This window comes from Lynx canadensis, chromosome B1, assembly GCF_007474595.2.
Source record: "Lynx canadensis isolate LIC74 chromosome B1, mLynCan4.pri.v2, whole genome shotgun sequence".
NCBI classification, from domain to species: Eukaryota; Metazoa; Chordata; class Mammalia; order Carnivora; family Felidae; genus Lynx; species Lynx canadensis.
The window spans coordinates 176,438,785-176,466,637 of NC_044306.2; positions in this window are offsets into that span (position 1 = coordinate 176,438,785).

Consider the following 27,853-nt stretch of genomic DNA (forward strand, 5'->3'; position numbering starts at 1 on the left):
TTCTCTCTTTTTACTTAATAAACCAATTATTGAGAAAAGCAAGTTAAATTTACCCTCTGTGATCATAGATTTGTTATTTTTTTCTTATAATAGTTCCAGTTTGGCTTTGTAAGTTGTATACTTTATTCTTAGGAGTTCATTTGATTTGAATTGTTCTATTTTCCCAGTGAAAGCTTTCTGTTTATAAACTTTCTCATTTCATTCTTTATATACCTAATATATACCACATATCTATATCCGTCTGTCTGTCTATCTATCTATCTATCTATCTATCTAAATTAGGAATTTATATGTATTTACACATATAAATATATATGTATTTTTTCTCTTTGGTTCATTTTATCAACAGGCCTATAACTCTGCCAGCTTTCTTATATTTAGTATTTGCAACTTTTACCTTTCTTTTGCTTCCAATTGCAATTCCTTATACTCTTTAATGTCTTTTATAAACAGTGTTTAATTGAATTTTGGTTTTTATTCAATTTGTTAATCTTGTAATCCTTTTCACACATTTATATTTGCTTCTTTATCAAATATGATTGATTTAACCCTTTCACATTTATTATTATTTTTATTAGTTATTATTAATAATATATTTGGATTTATTGCTCTATCTTAATTTCATTGGATTGTTGAAATATTTTTAATTCAATTTTTTTCATCTCCTGATTTGTAAGTGATGCATCCAATTTCTATTGCATTTATGTACATTTGTTTTGTGTGTGTGTGTGTGTGTGTGTGTGTGGTTAGCCTTTAAATTTTAACTTTACATTTGACCTAATGAAATCTAAAGCTTATTAATGTTTTTGACCTAATGAAATCTAAAGCTTATTAATGTTTTTATCCTCTTTCTTTTCTTTTTTAAATTTTTTTTTTCAACGTTTATTTATTTTTGGGACAGAGAGAGACAGAGCATGAACGGGGGAGGGGCAGAGAGAGAGGGAGACACAGAATCGGAAACAGGCTCCAGGCTCCGAGCCATCAGCCCAGAGCCATCAGCCCAGAGCCTGACGCGGGGCTCGAACCCACGGACCGCGAGATCGCGACCTGGCTGAAGTCGGATGCCTAACCGACTGCGCCACCCAGGCGCCCCAGTTTTTATCCTCTTTCTAAGCAGTATAAAATGTAACACATTCTAACTAATTTACTGATATAATCATGTGACACATATTATTTGAAACAATTTTAATCAATTGACTATAATCATTTGCCAATATATATTGTTAGTTCAACCTTGTTTTTATAACCCCTCTGCTACCAAATTTAATTAAATTACAAATTTAGTATTCATTTGCCGTTTGCATTCCATTTCATTTTTAAGTTCACTCTTTACTAGTTTTTAAGTATATCCTTGTTTGTCTAAAATGCTATGTTTGTCTAAAAATATATTTATGATCATTCTTTAGCAAGGTATAGGTTTCTAGTTTGCTTATTATTTATTTTATTCTTCTTTGCAAGTAATTTTTATTATCTCTCTGGTTACTTTAAATTCACTTTTTTGGGGGGTGTCTGGGTGGCTCAGTCGGTTAGATGTCAGACTTCAGCTGTGGTCATGCTCTCACAGTTCATGAGTTTGAGTCCTGCATCGGACTCTGTGCTGACAGCTCAGAGCCTGGAGCCTGCTTCAAATTCTGTGTCTCCTTCTCTCTCTGCTCCTCCAGCTCTCACGCTCTCTTTCTGTCTCAAAAATAAATTTTAAAAAGTTTAAAAAATTTTTTTAAGTTCACTTTTTTCAGGGATCTTTTTTTTCCCTTAAGTTTATGTATTTATTTTGAGAGAGAGAGAGAGAAAGAGAGAGAGTAGTGGAGGGAGAGAGAGAGAGAGAGAGAGAAAGAGGGAGAGAGAGAGAGAGAGAGAGAGAGAGAGAGAGAGAGAGAGAGAGAAGCCTAAGCTGGCTCCATGCCCTGTGCAGAGTCTGACAAGGGGCTGGATCTCACCACCATAAGATCATGAACTGAGTCAAAATCAAAAGTCAGACACTTAACCAACTAAAGCATCCAGGGTCCCCTTTAAGTTCACTTTTTGATGGTCTTTGGTGTTCTGCAGTTAAGAAAACTGCAAATTTTTATTTAGTTTTTGGTTCCTGGGGACCAAACATGTTTGGTCCTGGGGGAAAATTTTTGAGAATTCAAGTCTTCTATCAACTCTGGGCTTTTTTTTTTTTTTTTCAACATTCATCTTTTCAAGTGTTGCTTGCATTCTCCCTTTGTGAACTTTTCTGATATGTTAGAACTTCTCATTTTACCCTTCATGCAGCAAATATTTTCCTAATATCTTTCCTGCTTGGCTATGCCTCCTCCTGGGTGATTCTTCATATATATATTCTAACTCACTAATTCTTTCTTTATCATGTCCAATGTACTCTCGAATCTGTAAAGTTAGTGTTTCATCCCATTAACCGTGTTTTCCTTTATGAAATTTACCTTTTTGTTTTTTTTTCCTCCAAATATTCCTGCTGTGTTTTTGTAGAATCTTGCCTTTTGTTATGGCTTCAATTATTCCTTTTATTTCTTTAATTAATTTAAACATACTTATTTGACTTTAATTCTTCATACTCTATATCATTTAGATGATGTATGGAGCAGTTAACGATTCAACATGAATAGATATGTTCAATTCACCTATTTATTTCAAACATTTTTACTAATCAGATTCAACTCAGGTTTTCTGAAAAAGTTGTCTTAATCTAACAACATTAGCTACCATATTCTGGGTTCTCTTTTGTCATTGAGATTTGTATAGATAACTGTCATAAAACAAATTGGTCTTAGATTGGACAAGTTCATTTTGGTGAATATTAGTAGTTTGTTGGTTGAGGTTGGTTAAAGGCTTTAGAACTTCATCTTCTACCCCTCTAACCAAGTTTAGTATTAGGCACCAAGTTAAAATGAAACAAAGCCTCATATTCAAGTCCACAAAATGAAGACATATTTGTAAATGCAGGCAGAGACAGTCCTGAAACCTATCCATATCTGAGAGTAGATCTCTTTCTAGGTGCAGGAACACTGATCGGCATTTTTGTTTGTTTGTTTGTTTGTTTATCCATTTATTCTGAAGGGGGTTGTGCACAGAGAGAGGAAGAGGGAGAGAATCCCAAGCAGGCTCTGTACCGTCAACACTGTGTCTCACGTGGGGCTTGAGCTCACAACCCATGAGATCATGACCTGAGCTGAAATCCAGTCAAACGTTTAACCAATTGAGCCACCCAGGCACCCCCTGATCAGCTTTTTGAATGAAAGAGTTATTTTGAAGTTGCCTTGGAATTCCTGCGGCAGTATATGTCAGACTTATAACCAGATTAGGAGGAAGAGAGTGGACAGATTCAGGCTTTGACTGGCCGGCATAGAAAAGTGGGGTTGCTGGCTTACACGCAAGGGAGGGAAGTTCTCTTACATGTCCCCTAACCAAAAGCATTGTGTTTTAGGTGATGCAAAATTCTAATCAAAGAATGTCTAAACAAGTAGCTGAAGGCATTATATATGCTAATCACACAACTCTAATGTGTTGATCAGAATTACCTTTACACACACAAATCATACCAGGAATTATTTCAAAATTAATGATTTCAAATAAAATATTGTACACACTTGATAATTATCTGTATAACCCCAAAAGAGATGCTGCTGAAAGTTCATTGAGAATTTATATCACCACTTATATGTATTATAACATATAAAACAATGATCTACTAAATATAATTTCTTATGTTTGATAACATTATAATGGAATATAATAAAACACTTAAGTGGGATTGTGAAAGCCAAAATTTAAAACCGTTTTTTGTAAATGTGTAAGAAAATGATATTGTTATAGGATCCCTGAAAGCTTCTGGGACAAGAAAGGGCAGATTTGTTTCTGAAGCTTTGAGACTTTACACTAGAGAAAGAAACAGGACTTTAATCCCTCCTTCTGAAAACTAAATAACCCTGTCAACACAAACTTTGTTAGTGCTGACAAAGGCTCGGTGAAAGGGAGGGTCAATGAAGCTGCTGGTTTTCCGAAGGCCAACATAGATGATGGTTATCACTGTGCCTGGTCTTGCGCAGAGCTGCACTGTCAAAGGATAATGGTGGCTCTGAACCCCTTGAGCTGCGGCATCCCTTAACTTGACCTGAGTGAGTTTCCCTAGGATGGACTTGGATTCTAATGATAAGGCCATATACTTGATTTTTAGAGGGCAATAATTTGGAGAGCACAGATGATGGGCTTGCATGGCAATGAGGGCTGGGCGATCCTTCCTCACTCTTTGAGTGACTTAAGCAGGATATGTTGCATTAGGTCTAATTAAAGCCAGAAGTACAGCAGCAGCCAGAGGTCCCGACTCCAGTGTTCTCTTTCAGCACCAGAGCAATGGCGAATGGAGGATGTTTCTCAGATTGGAATCTGTAAGAGAGTTGGCCATCAGCAGCTCTTGTGGTCTAGGCACCAAGTGAGAGCTGCCACTACTCACTATCAATAGCAGTGACCATCCAAACACATTAACTGCTTGGGATCAACAGAGAAGAGGTGACCTAGGGATGGCAGAAGAGGAAACAACCCTTTTGATTAGAAGCTTCCAAGAAGGTTGTTTCACCATGTGGTGAAGGGAGGCAAATTGTTGCAGGTATCCTTGTCTCCTGGTGGAAACCTCAAATACAGCACTATCCTTATCAAAACTGGGTGACTAAGGGTCCATTGGGGGTTACCCTTCATTCGGCCTCCATTTTCAAATAGCTTAAATGGCTCTCCTCCTGACCTCCATGACTCTAATTATAATTTGCATTGAAGTTTTATACCAGACTTGTTTCTTACGGTATTGGCCGGACCAATTTTTGATGCTCTTTTTTCTGTGCTGCGGCATAGTGTAGCTTCCCTCCTTAAATCTCCTTTTACTGTCCTTTGATGCTCCTTGTGAAAATATTTTTCTTCCTTGGCCATGCCATAAATCTAAATTTATTACTCCCTCTGCTATTGTTTAATGTTTAACACTAATAAAAATGCTACTTAGCATTTACACAAAGGTTCATATTTTTAAAGTGCTTTACAAGGGCTATTACTCAGGTCTTTTTTAATGAGAGTATTTTCAGAGGCAATTTGTATGAATATTCAGGAGATGTTATGAATGTGAAGCTAAAACTCTGCCCCTGTGAAGATTTGGAATTTAGATATGTAATACACAGACATAGGGTAGTGCTGATCTGGCAATCACAAATAAAAAAGAAGTATTTACACTGTATTGAGGTCAGTAAAACTGCTCATATCTATAACTTTACCTATTTATTTTTCTGGGTAGATGTCTAGGTAGATTATTTTTATAGAGGACAATGTCTATAAAAAAGGGTTTTAAACCACTTGAGTCTCTCCTTATTAACATAACATTTATTAAACTGAGACTTTTTTTTTAATTGAAAGCAAACTTAGGTTTGATTTTAAAGCCAGAATTTGCTGCTTAAGGTTTCAGGTTGTGTTTGTGTTTTAGCTTAGTTCATTATAAGGTGATTTAATTGAAATTATGCTGGCAGAGAAAATGTTCTACTGTTCTATTCAGATATTCCTAGGTAGTCTGAAAGTAAAATTCATTGTCTTACACAATACACTCAAATTCTTGACAACAAATGCAAAAAAAAACAATGTTTAAGCTGTTAATAATTCAATCTTTGGTTTTGTCTGCATATGTAAATTTACCGACAGTTTTCCAGGATTAGTAACCTTATGCATCACCCATCAGCTATTGTACCACAACAGAATTTCTGTTTAGGGAATAAACATGAGGTAAAATTATGTTTTTGCATTATTCTCTATGGCTGGGATCGAAATGTACTGAAAGTAGGGATGATGTCTCATTATTCTTTCATTCCCCAATGATTAGATAGTCATTGGTATACATATTAGGTGCTCAATAAATGTTTGTGGGCTGCTAGTTACTAATCATATGTAGAAGAACATTATTTCAAACCCTACAAATGCCTTGTGAAGGAGAATTCCGCTGGGATCAGTGCAGATTTCATGGATGTATGGGCCATCCACCACTTGGAACAATGCAGCTTTCCATCCTGCTCCACGTTAAACTTGAATTGCAGACCATAGCTTCACGACCTTTCTCTAGTCCTATCTGGTATCTTTACTTGTCCTCACTCTCCTCAGCACTCCAGTCACATAGGTCTTTGTTGTGCTCCTTGACTTGACTCACCATTACATTCCCTTCACAGAGCTGTTTTCCTTCCCACAGACTGTCCCATGCGTGTTCACTTCACTGCTTGTCATCCACATCTTATCTTCAACATTTCCTCCTAAGAGAGGACTTCCTGACCACTCAAATCCCACAGACCTCCATGATGTTACTTCACCATGTAATGGTTAATTACATTGGCGTGACTAGCTATTTGGTCAAACATTATTCCGAGTATTTTTGTGAGGGTGTTTTTGAATGAGATTAACATTTAAATCAGTGGACTTTGAGGAAAGCAGATTACTTTTCATAAGGTGGGTGTGACTTGTCCTATCAGTTGAAGGTCTGAATAAAACAAAAGGTTGATCTTTCCCTATTGCAGCAAGAAGAATTCTCCACTGAATGGCTTTCAGACTTAAACTGAAGGCTTGATGGCCTTTCACCTGGAAATGTAGCATTGGCTATGCTTGGGTCTCCCAGCTGCCAGCCCACTCTGCATATTTTGGACTTATCAGCCTCCATAATTGCATGAGCCAGTTCCTTACAGTAATTCTATTTATCTATCAATCTATCCATCATCATCTATATATCTACCTATCATTGTCTATCATCTGTCTTTATAACTTATCATCTATCCTATTAGTTTTGTTTCTGTGGAGAACTCTCATTAATAGAGTTTCTTTATTATCTTTTCCTTCCCCATTAGAGGTATGTTCCATGAGAATAGTGGTCTTAATTGTCTTGTTCTTGGCTATATCACCAGGGCCTAGAATGGTCCAAATATGTGTAGTAATAAATTATTTGTTGAATTTTATAATTAATGGTTTGGTCTATAGATGCACACTATAAGGATACTTAAAGAATAAACAATAGGGGCGCCTATGTGACTCAGTCGGTTCAGTGTCTGATTTCGGCTCAGGTCATGATCTCATGGTTCATGAGTTTGAGCCCCACATCGGGCTCTGCGCTGACAGCTCAGAGCCTGGAACCTGCTTCGAATTCTATGTCTCCCTCTGTCTCTGCCCCTCACCCACTCACACTCTGTCTCTATCTCTCTCTCAAAATAAACATTAAAAACAAAAAGAATAAATAATGGAGTCCTTAACATTATCATGTGTTCTCATTTGTGTTATAAAACCAATTATGTATGAACATACAAACATGCTCTAATTACAAACAAATCTATTGAATAAAAATATTTATTTTGAAATAGTTGTTCATCTTAATTACCTTGTTACATTATTAATACTAGCCAAACAACTATCACTTATTGCATAACTAAAAGTGTATACTTAATGTGAATTATTAGATTATTATGCTACATTATTTTTATCTAATAATATATTGAATAATACAGAAATACAAATGATTAGATATTATCATTTTCTTTTACCTTTCTTTCCCTCAGTTTCCTCATACATAAAATGGGAATAGTAATAGTTACAATTACAGACTAATTGTAAAAATGAAATGAGTTAGAACTGTGATTGCCAGATGATACTATTGTTATTGTTACTATAATTGGCATTAGTCTTCAAGTCTTTTGCAAAGTGTATATTATCTTACAGTCCAAAGTCATATTTTATTAATTATATTAATAGAAAATTAATTAGCTGCTAAGGTGGAAATTATTTTTTATTTGCTGTCTTTTTAAACAAAGTTATGATGTTTTCAAGGTACCAAAGAAATTTTTGCTTGTTGATATTATTTTGTTTTATTATATCATATTCCTGTGTGTTATGCTGAATAATTGCTATTACTTCTTCCTCTTCACACCCTTCAAATATTTGTAAATGTTTTTCTTCTGATAAGTTATACAAATTTAGCTCTTCCAGTTTTTTTTTTTTTTTTTTTTTCACTTAAGACTTTGTGTTGACTTCTTTAATCATTTAAATTTCTCTGCTCTGGATGCTTTCCAAATCTCTTAAATTATTTGGAAAAAAAACATGTTGAAACTAGATATAAAAATTTTAAATATATAATCTCAAACAAAGTGATTAAAAACTAATATTTTTGGACATCCAGTGAAAATATGTTTACTACATCTTTTCCTAAGGAACATGTGTTTTGGTCACGTTGAATTTTGTTTATTTCTCTAAATGTATCCAGTCCTGAACTAGTTTATATAGACACACAGAGGCGTATATTTATGCAAACACACATATGCAGTGGAATTATTTCTATGGTTGGTTTGTCAAAGGTTTCTGATAAAGAATTTCTTTTGGGGGCGCGTGGGTGGCTCAGTCTGTTAAGTGTCTGACTTCGGATCAGGTCATGATCTCACAGTTCATTAGTTTGAGCCCTGTGTCGGCCTATGTGCTGACAGCTCAGAGCCTGGAGCTTGCTTCAGATTCTGTGTCTCCATCTCTCTCTGCTCCTCCCCAGCTCACTCTCTCTCTCTCAAAAATAAATAAATATTAAAAAAAAAAGGAATTTCTTTTGATCCTTAATAGGAAGTCACAATTATTTCTAGTTTCTAAATGTGACTCCTGAGGGGTCAAATCATTAGCTTTGAAAAAAATCTCATTTACAACTTTCTTTTGCTTTAACCCAGTGAATTTATTGCTATACAGTCTTCAGAGAAAACAAGAGACCTTGTGTTTGCATCAGGTTTAGGCTCTGTTATCTATATTTGCATGCCCCCTGCCTTAGAACATAGATCTCTCAAAGACATTTCCTTGGGGACTTTAACATGCAGTGGAGATGCTTAAGTAATAATGAATTCAGTAAAAAAACTATCACAACTTCCTTTCTCCTACATAAATAAACTCTCAAGGAACACTTGCTAACTGGACCCCACTGTTGAAGCAAATCTGTCCGTGATTTCCATGTGGGCCGCATGAGGTTGAAGAAATGGCCAACTGTCTAGGCAGAATGAACATCTGATATGATAGAGTGAACCATGGAGTTATCACACACTCTCGCTTTTCGCCAAGAACTCTCTTTCATGTCTAAAGAGGGTCTTCTTGGAGTTTTTCCCATTTGAAGAAGCAAAGCTTTTCGGTGTGTCTACACATCAGTGTTGCATATATGCATCATAGTTTTCCTGTTGAAACCACAGAAGCTGTAATTGTGCCTCCAAAGGCAGGGTTTTCACAGACACTCCAAAGCAATAATCAATCAGAATTCAAAAGACATTAAACAAAGTACAGATTCTATGGCATTGACTTCAGATCACCATATATGCTGTCCAGGTGTCTCAGAAGTTGGCTTTTTTTTTTTTTTTAATAAAATGAAGATAAGAATGAGCAGTTTCATGTATTGATGTGAGAATTACATGAGGTAATTGAGAGATGTTCAAGCATGAAACTAGTAATGTACTCATTGTTATGACAAGGTTTCTGTTTCTCATACATTTTTGATCGTGATAAGTGCATTCGTATTGCTATAGGAATGTGTTTTTTTTTAAGCACTATTTTTACCTTTTAAGTGATCTGACATTTCTTCATTTTCTCACTTATATATATGCATATCATTTCAATTTTTGTTTCATTAATTTTAATTTATCAATCATTTCTATTTTTAATGATTTCTCCACTTCCCCCAGTCTTTGGATATCAGTCTAACACTCCCAGAATTTGTCAAAATAATTACAAGTCTGTAATGAGTCTACAAGACAATTAACTTAAATATATTTGATAACTGCCATGGAGTTCGGTTGACATGCCTGTGTTTAATTCTTCTGAGTATTATTTTATTTTTGTTAAAGCTTTAGAACTTCGGAGAATTCTTTCACTAACTGGTGGAATTAAATCTCAAAGTTTCAACTTAAAAATGTAAAAATCTGTGTTTAACCATTGTTTTTTTTTAATTTCTAGTATTTTATTTTATTATTATTTTTATATAGTGTTATATTGGTTCCAGCTGTACAATATAATGATTCAACAATTCTATGCATTGCTCAGTGCTCATCAAGATAAATGTACCCCTAATCTTTTTCTATTACACTAACCTGGCAACCAGATCCCTTTGGCAACCACCAGTTCATTCTCTATATGTGAGAGTTTGCTTTTTTTGTCTCTATTTTTCTTTGCTCATTTGTTTCCTTTTTAAAATTACAGATGTGAGTGAAATCATATGGTATTTGTCTTTCTGTATCTTTGTATTATCTTAAAGCAATACCTTTTTACTTTATTTATTTTTCTGGAGGTTACTGTTGTCATATGGAAGAAAAATTACTGTTTTAAGTAGTTTTTTTTCTCATTTGTTTTTTTATAAAACAACACTGCCTTATTTCATTTGTACGCATATTGTTGATTTTGTCCATCTTGTATTTAGTATGCATTTGGTGCCCTTGGTGGATCATTGCTCACTCACCAAACACTGGATTTTAACTGACCCCTTTACTGTGTTATCCTTAAATGGATTACCCAACTACATACTTTTTAAAAAAATGAGTTATTCTTCATCTTCAAAACTCAAATGCTCCTTCTGAAGAGGCACAGTTGCAAAACAAGCAAATTCACAAGAAAAGAAGTATTTGCATCTCAGCCCAGGAAATTTCCTATCTTGAACAACCTTACTTTCTACCCACTCTGCTAGAATCAATGAAGTTGGCACACAAATCTAGTTATTCCTTGAAAATTGAGAAATACAGACCATAAACTCTTACTAACACAGAGATTAGAATAACTATAGTTTTCTCCCATATTCTGAAATAAATCAACAGATTCTTAGGTTGAAAAATCCTCTGATAATTACAATAGTTGGTCTCTTCTGTTTCTTATCATGCATGTAAAGATTAAGGAAAAAAGAAATCCTTCATATAAATTCCTTTCTTTTTTGGTAAATGAAATCCTGGTGGAAAATGCTCAGAGTTTATAATTAAATGAATGAATGAAGAATTAATTGCCATTAAATAACACCATCGTGTCCATTTGCCTCTTAGCTTTGAGTTAAATAATAACAGAGAATTTGTGAGATTGCAGCACTAAACAGACACTGTATTTTAGATAATGACTAAATGTCCATTTGCTTCTGTGATATCATCATGTCTTTAATGTTGAAAAACTGAGAGCAGCCTTGACACAGCTTTACGTTTCTACATTGTTTATTGTTGGGAGCTAGTTGAAACCCATTAGTTAAAGCACAACGCCTAAATTTTGTTTTTCATTTGTTTGTTTGGTAATGATTAAGTTAATTGGTATATTGTGACCCACAAAATAGTGTCCCAGTGGCCATGCCCACATCGAATCTAAATGTAAGTCAGTCTACACTTACAGGAAACACCTATCAAGGAGACTTAATGTACACCAACCACAGTCCTTCAACTCCACTTTAACTAGCTTACCTTACCCAGAGAGTAGGACCTGCTAGCCATGTAAAGAAATCCCATACCTGATGGCCAATCATGTCCTGTTTCCATGTTGTTTTCTCTAAGGCTGTACAAAACTCGCTTTTGCCAAAATCCCTTGAGATCGCTTCACTGCTTTTGAGGCACTGCACTCCCCCAATCAATAGGCTGTTTTCTCTTGAATAAAGGACATGAGACTCTTTATTAAGTTGTTTTAGTTTTGTTGTGTGACAGTTTGCAACATTGGCAGTCTATAATTAATGATAGGCTAGGGTTGGCTACTCTTCCACAAGCTCACCACCAGGTTGTAACAAAAATCCTAAACAAATGTGTCTACATAGACACTTAACAAGCAGGCATTAAACTGTACCACTGCTTGTTCTGTGAGCTCAAAGAATTTTCATCTTTTATCTTCTTAGGTGCTAGAAATTCACCCTATGTGTAAGGTTCCTCTTAAACAAGTACAATAACATTCTAACACAGCATTTTGTCTAATCACCTAAAGAATTAGATTGATTCTAAATCAATCAAGAATCCCCAGAACGATTGATAGAACAAAACATGTGCTGTGGTATGTATATAGGTATATAGGTCTGCTATTATAGGTATAGGATGAAGAATCTGATACAAGTTTTATCTTCAGTTAGTAGAAATATCTAACGTATTTAAGCCATTCACTAAAAACAAGATATGTTTTGGGGTACCTGGGTGACTCAGCCGGTTAAGCATCTGACTCTGATTTTGGCTCAGATCATGATCCTGGGCCTCAGGGTCATAAGAGCTAGCCCCACATCAAGCTCTGCACTGAATGTGGAGTCTGCTTAAAATTCTCTTTCTCTTTCTCTCTCCCCCTCTGTCCCTCTTCCCCATGCTTTCTTTCTCTCTCTCCAAAATAAAAGAAAGGAATAACTTTATATAGAAAGATAGAAAGATATAGAAAGGAATAACTTTATATATGTATTTCATCAAGGAAAATCTTTTTAAATATCCATTCTGCTCACAAACTACTAATTTCACCCAAGAAAATCCATTTTTAATAACTTTATATAGAAAGAAATAACATATATATATATATATATTTCATCAAGGAAAATCTTTTTAAATATCCATTCTGCTCACAAACTACTAATTTCACCCAAGAAAATCCATTTTTAATGTTTTTTTTTTGCTAATGACATATCTGTGCTAGATAAGAAGACTTGAAGTTGTGGAAGCTGACTCTAGAGTGGCTTTTCTGACGGAATGATAGTGGACCACCCTCAGAGTGTGACTTACTGATTAAACACTGAATGTCCCTGGAGTACAGCTTAAACCACTCAACGCCTACATAATATCACACCTTCTATATAGAAGGCATTAAAAAAAAAAAAAGTACAGGGGCGCCTGGGTGGCTCAGTTGGTTAAGCCTCCAACTTCGGCTCAGGTCATGATCTCACGGTCTGTGAGTTCAAGCCCCGTGTCCTGCTCTGTGCTGACAGCTCAGAGCCTGGAGCCTGCTTCAGATTCTGTGTCTTCCTTTCTCTCTGACCCTCCCCTGTTCATGTTCTCTCTCTGTTTCAAAAATCAATAAAAACGTTAAAAAAAATTACAGACATGGTAACATCGGTCTTCCCTGAATAGGATTAGAATGCACCATTCTTGCTTTAACCCAACCAGCCACAATGCTCAGTCCAGAGCAGGTCTTGAGGAAAAGTTATTAAATAGAATATCGTGGGGGCAAGAGCAAAAGATAAAATGACAAATTAGCTATGAATGATTCATGCTATCAGTTTCGCCACTGGTTTAAATGAGATTTACTCAGTCTCCTTGAACATGCCCTGCCTTAGGTCTGTCATCATCAATTTAGTGTTTTGTTTTGTTTTGTTTTAAGTCAACATGCATATAGATTATTTAATAAGCTAAACATTTTTAACTTTGTTTTGAATATTCAAAAACATTATTTGAGAACTTTTAACTGCATTACATCTGTATATTAGATGTACTAAGACCAAAACATTAATTGCCATTTAATAGATATATTTCATTATAAGAAATTATTATAGATTTTTAAAATTCTACTGGATATTTGTATTTTCTTCTCATATAATCTGTATGTATCTAACCTTTCATTTTCATTCCTTTTACATTTTAGGTGATTATATTTCAAATTTTTAATTGTTCTATTATACTTACTGTAGATCAAAAACAACACTGACTTAAAAAATAAACATTGGTTTTTCCAAATTTATTTTATTTTGCAGTGTTTTTTTTTAATTCTACACAAGTAAAGATATGGATAATCTATATAAGCATTTTTGTCTTTGTTTTTTATATACTTTTTTAAATTTGAAAACATTGAATATGACTTAGATTGTAAGATTTTTATGAGAGTAAATAAATTATTTTTTATAAGAGTTATATAAAGTGATTTGTGCATGCATAAAATGTTCTGTAAGGAGTCTTACTTTCAGTTTGAGAGTACCATGATAGCATCTTTATTTTACAGAAAAAAATTAGAATATATGAATGTGTTTCAGATTTCTAGAAAGGGGAAGGAGTGAGTATATGTGTGATTGTGTGGGTGTTTATGTATGTAAATAAGCATGAAAATAATTATAACAAAGAAAGAATTTTTTTAACAGTAGACCATGAAGTTAATTGTACCAAGCTGCCTGGCAATAAAGTAAAGATCAGTTTCAAATGAATGTTTTATATTTTAATCTTGATTTTAAACTTGTTAACTACTAGTGAACAAAGCTCTAACAGTGTTTCTAAAAAGTGTCTTTGTTTGGAAAGACACATTAGTTGATTTATCCATTTGCTCACTCATTAATTATCCTTTATTTTGACATTTATTTACTATGTTTTAGATAAATGCTGGAGGCAACGAAGGACAGAGCGCTTTCTTCCCAAAATGTTTCTGAGAATTGAGACATACACTATGAAAAACTGGAAGTGTTTATACGTTGTATGATTCAATTAAAGTATATTCTCTTCTGCTTGGCTTTCAGTGTATGGTCAGTTTCAATTAATTGCCAGTGTTTTAGAATGCAATCTACCCTTACCCACCATGATACTTTTAGAAATATATTGACTGTTCTCTACAACATCTGGGTTGATTCTAAAGGAATTATGTTTTGATTTTTTTGCTCTTTAGAATTTTAACTCAGTATTCACAGATTTCCACCCTTTGACTAGGTTCACTGTAGCAACATGTAATATAATGAACATGTTAGAAAAAAAAAAACAGCACAAATGTCCTTGGAGAGTAGCTAAAACATGTGATCACATAATAAATATAACTGTTAAAATGAATGTACCAAAATGACATACAATAATATGGATGAATCTTAGTAATAAAACATTAAGTGAAAAAGTAAATTCAAAAGATCATGTAGAACAAAAGTACACTTTTATAAAATGAAAAGCATTTAAAATATGTATATGTCTATACATATGACTAGTTACACATATATAGTCTCTATATATGTATTATATATTATATTCACATACTTTTTAATAATGCATATAAATACAATATGAGATTAATGATGCATGTGGAATTCAGGATGATTTTTTTTATTGATTTGGGGAGGGACAGGAGTTGGTTTGTCTAGTTCTTAGTTTTTCTTTTAGGTGAAGGGTCAAGGTTGTGCATTGCATCATTAAAAACAACTAATTCAGAAGCGCTTGGGTGGCATAGTTGGTTAAGTGTCTGACTCTTGTTTGTTTTGGCTCAGGTCATGATCTCATGTAGTTCGTGGGTTTGAGCCCCACATTGGGCTCAGCGCTGACAGTGGAGAGCCTGGTTGGGATTCTCTCTCTCTCTCTCTCTCTCCCTCTTCCTGCCCCTCCCCTGATCTCTCTCTCTCTCTCCCCCTTTCTCTCAAAATAAATAAACATTAAAAAATTAAAAGAAAACTAATTAATGATGAACTAACTAAATAAAAGTAAGCATTGGTTAATCACCAAAAAGAATGTATGAAAAATCAAACCATCTAGAGTTTTCTTAGATTCTAGCTTTATTATTAGCTCTGTTCCATTGTTTCATTATTCTTTTCCAGGTTCTTCAGTTATGTGTTTAGTGACTCTTTTTTTTTTTTTTTTTTGGCCTTTTATTCATATATTCTTTTCTATCTTTTTAGATTCCATCTTTATTTCATTTCTTTTGGGCATTTTTACTCTTTCTAAATGTCCCTTGTCATATTTTCAGATAAATATATAGTATTAATTACCTTGCCATTTAGTCTTTAATCATGTGATATTATGTCAGTTTTAATATTTCCAATTTAAACTCAACTGATATTTCAACATTACTGTTTTTGTCTATTTCTTCCCATGTTGCTGAATTATTCTTTCATTTTGGCAAGTGCTTGCTTAAGAATTTTTTTTAAAGTGTAGGTACTGCACTAAAATTTTTCTCTGCTTTGCGTTCTGTCCTAGTGTTTTTATATACTTAAATGTTCTGATTCCAAATTTCTGTTTTCTCTTTATAACAGCTTTGTGTGAATCTTATCTGCCTTTTTTTTGTTGTTTATTTAAAAATGTTTCACATTCTCATCCAGCAATAACAGCATTCCTATATGTTTATGGGGAGAGATTTTCATGGTTCACAAAATTTAGTTCATAAATACCCTTTTTGGGGAGCCAGTGTCATTGGATGTTAATAGATTGAGACCTTACATTTTTAAGAGACATGATTCTGCTTTTGTGATAATCCCTTTTTCTTTTCCTTGTAATGCCCGGATTTTCACCATACACTTTCTTCTTTCCTTCAGCAAGTCTTCCAATAAACATGCCCTCTTCATTCCCACCATCAAAGTAGTGTCTTCCAAGAGACTCTTCTGTTATTCAAGTCCTTCTGTTCAATTTCTTCTTAGCACTGCTCTGACTCACTGGGTCAGAGGCTATTCCCTTTTTTTTTGGGGGGGGGGGCTTTATGTGCTTTCTGCAATCTCTGGGCTTTCTTTTACATGCAATCTCTACCTGACTCTGCTTAGGTATTGAGTCTGGAGGCAGCTTTGTAAGATTTAGATATTTACTTCTTAACGTGCATATATACTTAACCGTATACTATTCTCCATCCCCCAGTTATGCTTGAGAATAGTTTTATTTGCTCTACTTTTCCATCTCTATGGCTATGGGCAAATGTGTAAAGATATTCAGATTTAGGCAGCTGCTATTATTCTTCAGGAGCCCTGAAGCCCACTATGGTTTTTAAGCTTGAGTCTTTATTGACCCATGCCTCAATGCGAGGCTCTTATTCTCTCCTGTATATTTTGCTGCTCATAGCTGTGCTTGTGGTATATACAGGCTGTCTGTCTCTTTAAACAAAGCACTCTGTGGTTGCTTTCTCTCTGTAGCATTGGTATTCTTCCATTTGCTGTTTTACTGGGAAGGAGATTTTAAACCCTTTTTATTGGAACACAAAACATGACTAGCTACCTGCGCGATGTCAATTCACTTTGGTACATACTATCAAACAATGTAGTAAAAGCTCCCTTTCCCAAGACTGCTTGCTTGAATAAGAATAAGGGACCTTTCCTTTTTGGATGTCTCTGCTCTGAGTCAGAGAACTCAGCTTCGTACGTGAAGCTGGAAAGGATTTCAGACTACTTTTATGTCCTAAGCGGGGCACATCCTGCAAAATCTTATATATCAGTTCCCTGTCTTACTCCCCAAGGAACCACGGCAGCCTGAATCATCTTTTGAAGTGCAAATACCATTTGAGAGGGGTAAACATGAAAATAACTTTTTAATATACCTTTATGTAATAATAAAATTATCAGTTCCGTAAGAAGTTGGCAAGGAAGAAAAGGACAAGCAAAGTTTAAAACTCAAACGTATAGTAGTAAAACTGAACTTAATAATGTTGAGGATGGGCAAAGCCAAGATTAAATAATACAGTGGCTGGCTCTGGGATTTGCTTCTGATCGATGAGATAAGATGGAAGCACATATTTGAAAGTTCTATCTTCCTATAAGCTTTGGCTAATGCAAAACATCATGACTTTGTAAAAAAAGTTACACTCATACTGTCTGAGTGCTTATATGTGTCGAACAGAAGAGGGAGTGGTCTCCCACAATCACTAATTGACAGAGTGATTTGAGTGACTATCTCAGCAATAATTTTCAGAAGTGGTGGAAGGAAATGCTCTGGAAAACCGTGGCTAAATCCTGAATTGCTGCGAAAGCACTATTGCAGTAAGTGACACTAATTGCAAAATAATGGCCATATACTTTGCAACCAGACTTATGCTGACAAATGAATGTTTTATTATTTTTTAATTTACTACCTTATACATGCAGCTGGCCTGCCAGAACTCCTTGATTTCTTTTGGAAACCAGCCTAGGCATTGTTAGCAGGTTTTTGCCTGATACATGCCAAAATGTGGGTTCTTAATTTAAACTTTTATTATGGCACTATCAACTACCCCTACAAAACTCTGAAGGATCTATGAGGATTTCTTCCAAATCTTGATTTCCAGGAACTCCTAAGTAAGCTGTAAAAATGTGATTTCTCTTGACACTTGGGATGTCACATTTCCAGGGTAAAAGTGGCTTTTTTTTTTTCAATCTTTAATTCCTATCCTTTTCAAATATTTAAAGAATACAATTTTGTTCCACATAGCTTAAGTACTGGGAAAATATTTTTGTTATTAATGTTAATGATTAAAAGTTGAAATGTTAGCTCTGATGAGGTTTATATTGCTAGTGTTATATCTCATTTTATTTAGATTCTGAACACAAAGCATATCCTTTAATGCATGCTTGTTTGTCATGTTTGATCTGAGGACAAGGCAGTCCCTGTAGAAATTTGTGGGAAAGCAAGTCCTGCGGAGTGGAGTACAAAAAAGAGTGGGATTGAGTGTTTGGTTTCATCTCCTAATAATAGCCTGTTATTTTCCCATTTGTTAATATTCATGGAATTTTGATAAATATTTTCACTTCTATTTCCAAAGAAATCCTTCAGTGTCACTTTTCCAAAGATCATGTTTTCAACTTGTCCTTCCTGTGCCCTTGCAAGTTACTTTTCTGTGAAGATGAAAAAAAGAAAAAGAAAGAAAGAAAGAAAGAAAGAAAGAAAGAAAGAAAGAAAGAAAGAAAGAAAGAAAGAAAAAAGCTATCAGTGCACTTAACAGGTGTATGTAAAGTGCCCTTTCTTAGGGATGATTTCCAAAAGGTTTTGATTCCTGTGCATGGTGTGTAGGAAAGAGTATGGCAATTCCAATGGGGCAGAAATAGATTCCATAGAATCTGTAGTCATATAGTCATTTCCTAAACTAGAAGACAGAAGATGGAACTTTCCATGCTTCCTTCATCTCAAGCTCTTCAATGCTTTTGTTTAAAGAAATCTTGTGGCGCCTGGTTGGCTCAGTTGGTTAAGTGTCTGACTGTTGATTTCAGCTCAGGTCATGATCTCATGTTTGTGAGATTGAGCCTCTGTCTGACTCGACAGCATGGAGCCTGCTTCTTGGGATTCTCTCTCTCTCTCTCTGTCCCTCCCCTGGTCATGCTTTCTCTCTGTCTGTCTGTCTGTCTGTCTGTCTCTCCCTCTCAAAATAAATAAATAAGCATTTAAAAAAATAGCAGGGGTGCTCAAACTCTGGGTTCATGAGTTTGAGCCCCACATCAGACTCTGAACTGACAGCAGGGAGCTTGCTTGAGATTCTCTTGTCTCTTCTCTCTCTCATCCTTCCCCACGTGTGCTCTCTCTGTCTCCCTCTCTCTAAAAAATAAAGTTAAAAAATAAAAATTAAAAATAATAAGGAAATCTTTATTGTTAATACTATTATGTTAACGATAGCAGAGTTCATGCCTTTTGAGTATTTTATTATGTTGTAGACATTATGCTAATCACTTCATTGGAATTTTTTTCTCATGTAATACCTATGTCATTGAATCTAATACATAGTATTCGGGTGTTACTATTGGCAAAACTGAGTCTCCAATGGACTCAGCTAGTAAGTAAGCTGACTAGTAAATGCTCACATGAGAGTTTAAATTCTTAAGTATTCTTGTCCATGGCAACATAAATAATGTAGTATTATTATTGTCATATTATTCAGATGACTTATTAATTATTGTAAGCCTCCATTTTTTTTTTTCATTTGAAAAATAAAAATAGCCTCTTAGGGTTGTTTTTCAGTTTTAAGAAAGACCACAAATGTCTGTCTGACACATTGAAGTCTTTAATAAATATTAATTTCCTTCCCTTGTTTTATTGAGAAAAAAGACTCTATTTCTAGTACCTTATTTGAGAAAAATCACTAAATAGTTTAAAATTTTCTTTCTTACATAGCATCTTATTTTGTTCCCTATTAAAACACTTCTAATCCATGCCACTTACCGAATGAGAAAACAGCAGCTTAGAAAGTCAGTAACTGTTCTTGGACTAACACCACACTCGTAAGACCTTAGTCTGTGCCTCTTCCCTTTTTCCTAAAGCCTCATGTCTCCAGGAAGTAATATGATTTCAGGAAAACGTAAGTCACTTTTGCTGACTCTCATTTTGTCACCGTGTTTATGGCTGATCCAGTAAATAATACGCAGTTTGAAGTAGGAAGTTCCAAGTACTTGCAGAACAACATAAATCAACTCTAATCACCATGCATTCTTGCAACATTTCAAGTGCTTAGCAAAGATAATAAATTTAGAACTTTGTATTTTTTATGTGGAAGTGACAACACGGTCAGGACTCTATTTGCTCTCGTGAGGTTGAATGAAATGACATGGAAGGGATCCGAAGGGTAACAGAGAGAACGAAAGTCAAACAGAAGTGTAAAGTTACATGTCTTGGTCTTTTCCTCAATTTTATGGGAAAATGGCTGAAACTAAATTACTATGTACATACAAATGTAGGATTTTTATGTCTTCTTGATCAGTTAATCCTTTTTAATTATGAAATATCCTTTTTCATTTTTAGTAATACTCCTTGATTTTACTTTGCTTGCAATTAATACAGCCATAGGAGTTTACTTATGCTTGGTGTATGCGTGGTACATTTTTATTATTATTATTTTTTAATGTTTATTTTATTTTTGAGAGCGACAGAGCACAAGCAGGGGAGGAGCAGAGAGAGAGGGAGACACAGAATCTGAAGCAGACTCCAGACCCTGAACTGACAGCACAGAGTCTGACATGGGGCTCAAACCCACGGATCAGTAGATCATGACCTGAGCTGAAGTTGGACGCTTAACTGACTGCACCACCCAGATGCCCCTTTATATTTTTTACTTTTGAACCCTATATTTAAAGGACATCTTCTCTGTCTTATGAGGACATCAGTTCTATTGGGTTAGAACACCACCCTTATGAATTTATTTAACTTTAATCAACTCTTTAATGGCCCCATCTCCAAATACAGTCCCACTGAGGGTTAATTCTTCAACATATACATTTTGAAGGGAGGAGATTCAGACCATAACAATCCCCAGTAGATTTTCTTTCATGTCCAATTGGCCAGGGTTTAGTAATATGCCTAATGCTGATTACTGGCAAGAGAAAAGGGAACTCTATGGTTAGTTTATGCCAAAAAAATTTACCTCTAATACTGGGAAGGTCATTAACTTTCTTGGACTCACATAGGGGTGTACATTTCAGCAAAACTGGAGTTCTACCTGGGTGAAAGAAGTGAGGGTGGTTTTGTAATGACAACAGACCACCACACACAGTCTTCAAGGCCTTTGTAACCCTGTTCCTGAATTTCTCTTTAGACTCATATACTTCTACTTCTTGTCTTGCTCCCCACACTCTAGGCAGAAAGATATATACATTTTTTTCCTTTTGAGATCATCACCCTCTCTCTAATGCCTTTGTGTTGGTTGTCCTATCTAATTGGAATCTTGTCCTCAATGTGTTCACATAGCTCACTCATTTCTGTGTTTTAGGTCTCAGCTTAAATGACATATCCTTAGGAAGACCTGACTTTTCACACAGCACATATGTTGCTCATATAGCATGCTGTTTTTTTTTTTTAAATTATCACATTGTGTTATTTAGACAATATTGTCTTCCATATTAGACCTAAAAGAATTTCATGGCAAGAATATCCTTATCTGTCGTATTGATTTCTCCAACACGGTTGTTTGACACTCAGTAAATGTTGGTTGGTTTATTGCATAAGAAAGAGAAACAGGAATATTAAAAGGTAGTTTTTTTTTTTTTTTTTTTTTTTTATATGAAGTTTATTGACAAATTGGTTTCCATACAACACCCAGTGCTCATCCCAAAAGGTGCCCTCCTCAATACCCATCACCCACCCGCCCCTCCCTCCCACCCCCCATCAACCCTCAGTTTGTTCTCAGTTTTTAACAGTCTCTTATGCTTTGGCTCTCTCCCACTCTAACGTCCTTTTTTTTTTTTTTTTTTTTTTTCCCTTCCCCTCCCCCATGGGTTCCTGTTAAGTTTCTCAGGATCCACATAAGAGTGAAACCATATGGTATCTGTCTTTCTCTGTATGGCTTATTTCACTTAGCATCACACTCTCCAGTTCCATCCACGTTGCTACAAAAGGCCATATTTCATTTTTTCTCATTGCCACGTAGTATTCCATTGTGTATATAAACCACAATTTCTTTATCCATTCATCAGTTGATGGACATTTAGGCTCTTTCCATAATTTGGCTATTGTTGAGAGTGCTGCTATGAACATTGGGGTACAAGTGCCCCTATGCATCAGTACTCCTGTATCCCTTGGGTAGATTCCTAGCAGTGCTATTGCTGGGTCATAGGGTAGGTCTATTTTTAATTTTCTGAGGAACCTCCACACTGCTTTCCAGAGCGGCTGCACCAATTTGCATTCCCACCAACAGTGCAAGAGGGTTCCCGTTTCTCCACATCCTCTCCAGCATCTATAGTCTCCTGATTTGTTCATTTTGGCCACTCTGACTGGCGTGACCTTAAGTCTTCAAAAATGGTTCAATCCATTAGCTGAATTAGGGAAGATAAGAAGCGATGATTATAAAGAGTACAAAGTATCACCTTTGGTAAGCTAGTAATATTTGGGTAGAGATATATTTTAATGGCTGAAACATATAAAGTAGCATAAAAGCATATTCTGTGTATATATTGTATTTAAATTTGTTTTACTAAAGTTTTATCAAACTGCTCACTTTCTCTCAGGCAGAATAATAAATTATTTTACTAACTTTGATTTTCTTTTATTCTTATATTGCAGAAACATAGTACCAAAAGCAGCCCATTTTCTATGAATTCTCTGACTTAGACCACATTTTTAAATATAAAATTAAAATCTACGATGTGGCATATACTAGTGAAAGTATGAAGAAAAGGTAGCATTTCAGACAAGACTAATTTTTCTTACGCCTAATCAGATTATGTTGTTGTTCGAGATGTAAGGACATGACGTTGTATCACAAACACAATAATAAAGCATTTATAATAACATGCTCGTACTTAAAATATATTACTTTCTCTTGTGACGACAAGCAGCTTCCAAACAGTCGCAGTGATAATCTCTGATGAATGCAAAATCTTCTGGACTTAAACTTTAATTTTCAGCTGTTTCATAGAAAAGTTTATTCTTTGCTTTTCTGGGTTGTAAAAGAACCAGGGAAGTTGTCTTTCAATGGTTTCTTCACCAAGGGTTTATAAGGCTTTTACCTATGAGGACCTTCAAAGAATGTAACATTAGCTAAGGTTTCAAGCCAGATTTTATGGCTTCCATGATATTTAACTCTTGTCATAGTAGCTTAAAATGTTGAAAGAAAGAAGTTGAGGTGAAGCAGAGGAGACAGATGGTACATGGGGAGAAAAGAGCACAACGGACAGAACCACTGGAAGAAAGTAAATGGTTGTGAAAAAAAGAAATGCTGGACAATTTATGTGGTGCGGCATGAACTTTTACTTAACTCTCAGTGTAAGAAGAAAAGTGCAGCCATCGGCCTTATTGCCTTGGTGCTGAATATGTCATGCGTGTTCAGACAGCATGTGTTCTGAATGTGTATTTACACACTAGCAACTGCATTTTCATTTACGCATTACAAAGACACAATTTTTTCATGATGTTTTCATGATATTTTTGGCCATAATGCAAATAAAAACAACGATAAAAAGGATTTATAGCTGCATCTGGTGGGTTTTCGTTATTTTTTTGGTGGCTGGAGAAGAGCCATTTAAAAGTTGCTAAAATTTTTTTCTGTCTCTGGAAGTAAAAATGTTTGTAGCAGCATTTCTTTATTTTGGGAAATCCCTAGGCTAGGATAAAATTCCACATGTTTTTGGAAAAATATAAAGAGGTTCCAGATCAAGGTGCTAAGTGTTTTATTATCAATGTAAACCATGTGCGTCATTACTGGGACTGCCTCTGTCTTTGCATAATTAGATAATAACTCCCCCTGTGCGTGATTGGGGTTTTTATGTGTGTATGTGAGTGTGTGTTTGTATTTACATCTCAAGCCCGAGTAGAGGAAATTGGAGCAAAACCTGGCTGGAGAGCTTAACGGGCAGGGCTTTCTGTGATGCTGCTGTGGCATCTAGAGAGAAACAGAGCAGGCAGTTCTAAGTCCATTTGCGTGGAAATTCAGAATATGAATAAGACAGATTTGGGAAATGAACTGTTGATTATTATCATTATCTTGTTTAGGCTGTGGAGGTCCAGCACAGATTTGAATACAACACTGTAAGAGGAGCATGGAGAGGACACTGATGTGAGATGTCAAAATGCTCCCTGATCTTCTCGGGCAGCAACGTCTTGCTGTGAAAATAAGTAAGTCAACAACAGGTCAGTAGGTTTGAACTGTGGAACATGTCAGAATGCCTCACGAATTCCCAGATTCCAAGATTCCCTCATGAATTCCTCATGATTCCCAGAATTTTCTGGAGAATTTAATTGAAATACTGGATTTTGTATGGTCATTTGATATAGTCTCTGACTGTTGTTATTTGGTTACCAAACAGAACCATAAATAGTAAGGGGTGAACGGAAGGTCTATGTCTATGTTTGTCTCTGTCTCTATCTATTAAATGGCCAGTTTGGAACAGCCTAATAATGATGTAAGTTATTGTAGAGATAGTCCAATCAGCTCTTTGGTATTGGATTGAATTCCTTTCCTCATGGCTTGGTCAAGCACTGATCAATATCCACATTGTCAGGGGTATCATTACCTATTGAGGAAACATATTCAATCCACTGATGACACTGAATATTACGTATTGACCTCAGATTTTTCCTCTGTTGCCTCCCCCTACTTGTTTTACCACTCAAGGCCACACAGAGACATTTATATTATTTAAAATGACCTATCATAACCCACTTCTCTCCAATAGGCCGTGTATTTTGGGTTTCACAAGCTATTCTTCATGGCATAAGGAACTCTATCCATTTCTTATTTTATATCACATTTTTACTTCCTCATTGAATTACTCTTTTTGAATGCTAAATCTAGCAGGACAAAAGAAACTATGCACAAATAAAACCATACTAATCTCATCATGGCTTTCGTAGTCACATTTTGATTAAAATAATGCAGTGTATCAATGACATTTAGAATGTTTGGCAATGAGAAAAAATGAAATATGGCCTTTTGTAGCAACGTGGATGGAACTGGAGAGTGTAATGCTAAGTGAAATAAGCCATACAGAGAAAGACAGATACCATATGGTTTCACTCTTATGTGGATCCTGAGAAACTTAACAGGAACCCATGGGGGAGGGGAAGGAAAAAAAAAAAGAGGTTAGAGTGGGAGAGAGCCAAAGCATAAGAGACTGTTAAAAACTGAGAACAAACTGAGGGTTGATGGGGGGTGGGAGGGAGGGGAGGGTGGGTGATGGGTATTGAGGAGGGCACCTTTTGAGATGAGCACTGGGTGTTGTATGGAAACCAATTTGTCAATAAATTTCATATATATAAAAAAAAAAAAAAAATAAAATAAAATTGGGAAAGAATGTTTGTGATGAAGATTTGAGGAGCTATGCCTTTCTGTATTCTGGTGTATTTGTTAAATTTTAATTACTATGTGCCAAGAACTATGCTGTTTTACAATCATATCTATGATTTTAATTTTACTATCATCCCCATTTTAGGGATGAGAAAATTAAGCCTAACTGGAATTATTTAACTTCCCCAAATGGCTAGAGCATCGATCAGGTTTCAAACGCTGATCTTTTTGGTTTCAAAACCCATGCCTGAGATGTCTATGCAAAGCTGTAGGAGAGTGAGATAATGGTGCAAAGTGCAGCCATTAATCTTAGTGGGTCCTGATACTGATTTTAGTTATGCTGGGCCAGGGTTGTAATAATCCTTGTGCCTTAGACAATGCCTGATTTATTTATGCTATCCTCAAATATTTTGGCGGTATTATTCAGGGTTTTAGCACACATAGCAACATCACACTTAACAACCGAGTGGAAGGTTTGTATATGAACCCCCATGCAATTCCATAGCTTGGTAAATTAGTTTGCAAAGCTCCCCAAGCACCTAAATCTCTTGTGGCCAGTGGGGATAATCTGAGCCTTGGTCAGATAACAGTTCTTTACCAAAACAGGGATTACTGGTAATAGCAACCTCATGTTCAAAGTTCACAAACTTGCAGTGATGGTGGCAGTGCTGTAAGTTCTCTCATTCAGGATAATTGTGACAGTTTGCAAGGTCACAGAGTGTAATACAGGATGAACTGGCTGAGTAAATTTCATATAGAATGTTGCATGAGCTAGAGATTTCATGTAAAGTACAGCAAGACTCAGACTATCACCAGGACTCATTACAGTTTCTATGCGACTGCTGGGAATTCATTCTACTCTGTGAACAATGATAATAAATGTCTGTGATGTTTATTTTTGTTTGTTTGTTGAGGGGCTGTAGTTGATTTAGAGAGCCATATGTGTGATCTTCTAGAATGTTTTCACAAGCACATTTTAGAAAGAGTGCCCCTTTGGGAACAGGGGGACCCATCCAGTTTAGCTCCCTTAACCCTACTCCCACTTTTAGTTTGAAACAACATATTTGTGTCTGTATTTATTCATCCAACAAGTATTCATTTAGTGACTGAAATGAAATATTTGAGATAATATACTAAATGAGTTAGTCCTTGTCCTTAAGGAGCTTAGAGTCAACTATAGAACAAAGACAAGTTTATTTGCAGGTGCAATTTTAATTGCAATAAAAAAATGATTTTTATTATTCATGTGGTGTCTTTTGTGGGTCAAAGTTACAAATGTTGCTGAACCTTAGGAACAATAAGAATTAGACATTATTAGAATTCAATGTCTCTAGATTCTTTTCTGCGTATATGTTTTATTTGTCTTCCTCCTTCTTTGTCACTCTGGGTCTCAGTCTTGCACATCATTCTCTCTTACTCTATCTAGTTTATCTTATTATAAACGAATTTTTGTAAAGGACTATGTAGTAAATATTTGGGGCTTTGTGGACCATATAAGTTCTGTTTCAGCTACGCACCACTGCTGTAGCATAAAAATAACTATGGAAAATATATCAATGAGTGAGTTCCGATGGAAGTTTATTTATGAACACTGAAATTCGGATTTCACATATTTTTTACTGAAATGATGTATTTTTATTCTTCTGAGTCTCAATAATTTTCTTAAATTGTCAACAGTTAAAACGTGTACAAACTATCATAGTTCAAGGGCCATATGAAAACAAGTTTATGGCTCATAGTCTGCCAACTCATGCTCTATATAGCAAAAAAATGGCAGCTTCTAGTTCATGAGCCTTATATCTTACAACTTAGATCAACAATAAAATTCCTGACTAAAAATTCTTACTCATTATGGGCCAGAGGCTCAGGGACATGTACAAAATGACCTCACCGAGAAGAAATATATAAAACAAAATAAGAGCAAATGGGTATTGGTGTGACAAATGGGGTGAGTTTCCGGTCAAGTGGAAAGTCTGCTTAAATGAATACTGTGTCCAGTTCAAAAATTAAATGGGTGATTTCAATATAGAGACTTGGAGACATAATAATTAGGGAGGCACAGGGGAATCTTTTTTTTTTTTTAATTGGCCTATACACAACCCAAAAGAAGGAGATATTAGCAAAAATGTGCAATGTGTAACCAGAGAAATGATATTGGTACCTGCTCAATAGTCTGGAGTAGAGACTGAGATGTGAAGTATGCTAAAGATAAGCCTAAAGAGAAAAGCAGAGAATCATAACATTATATAAATCATAACAGCCCTCCTATGCTATCCCTAGGAGTTTGGACTTTCTCCAAACTCATGATGGTTATGGATTGAATTATGTCTCTTACCAAAGATGTGGAGATCTTAACCCTCAGCACCTGTGCGTATAAACACAGGATTTTTGGAGATGGTCAAGTTAAGATGAGGTCATTGTGGTGGGCCCCAACTCAATATGACTGGGTATACTTATAAAAAGGGAACATTCAGACACAGAGATCTACATACATAGAGAGAAGACAATGTGAAGACACAGGGAGAAACGATGT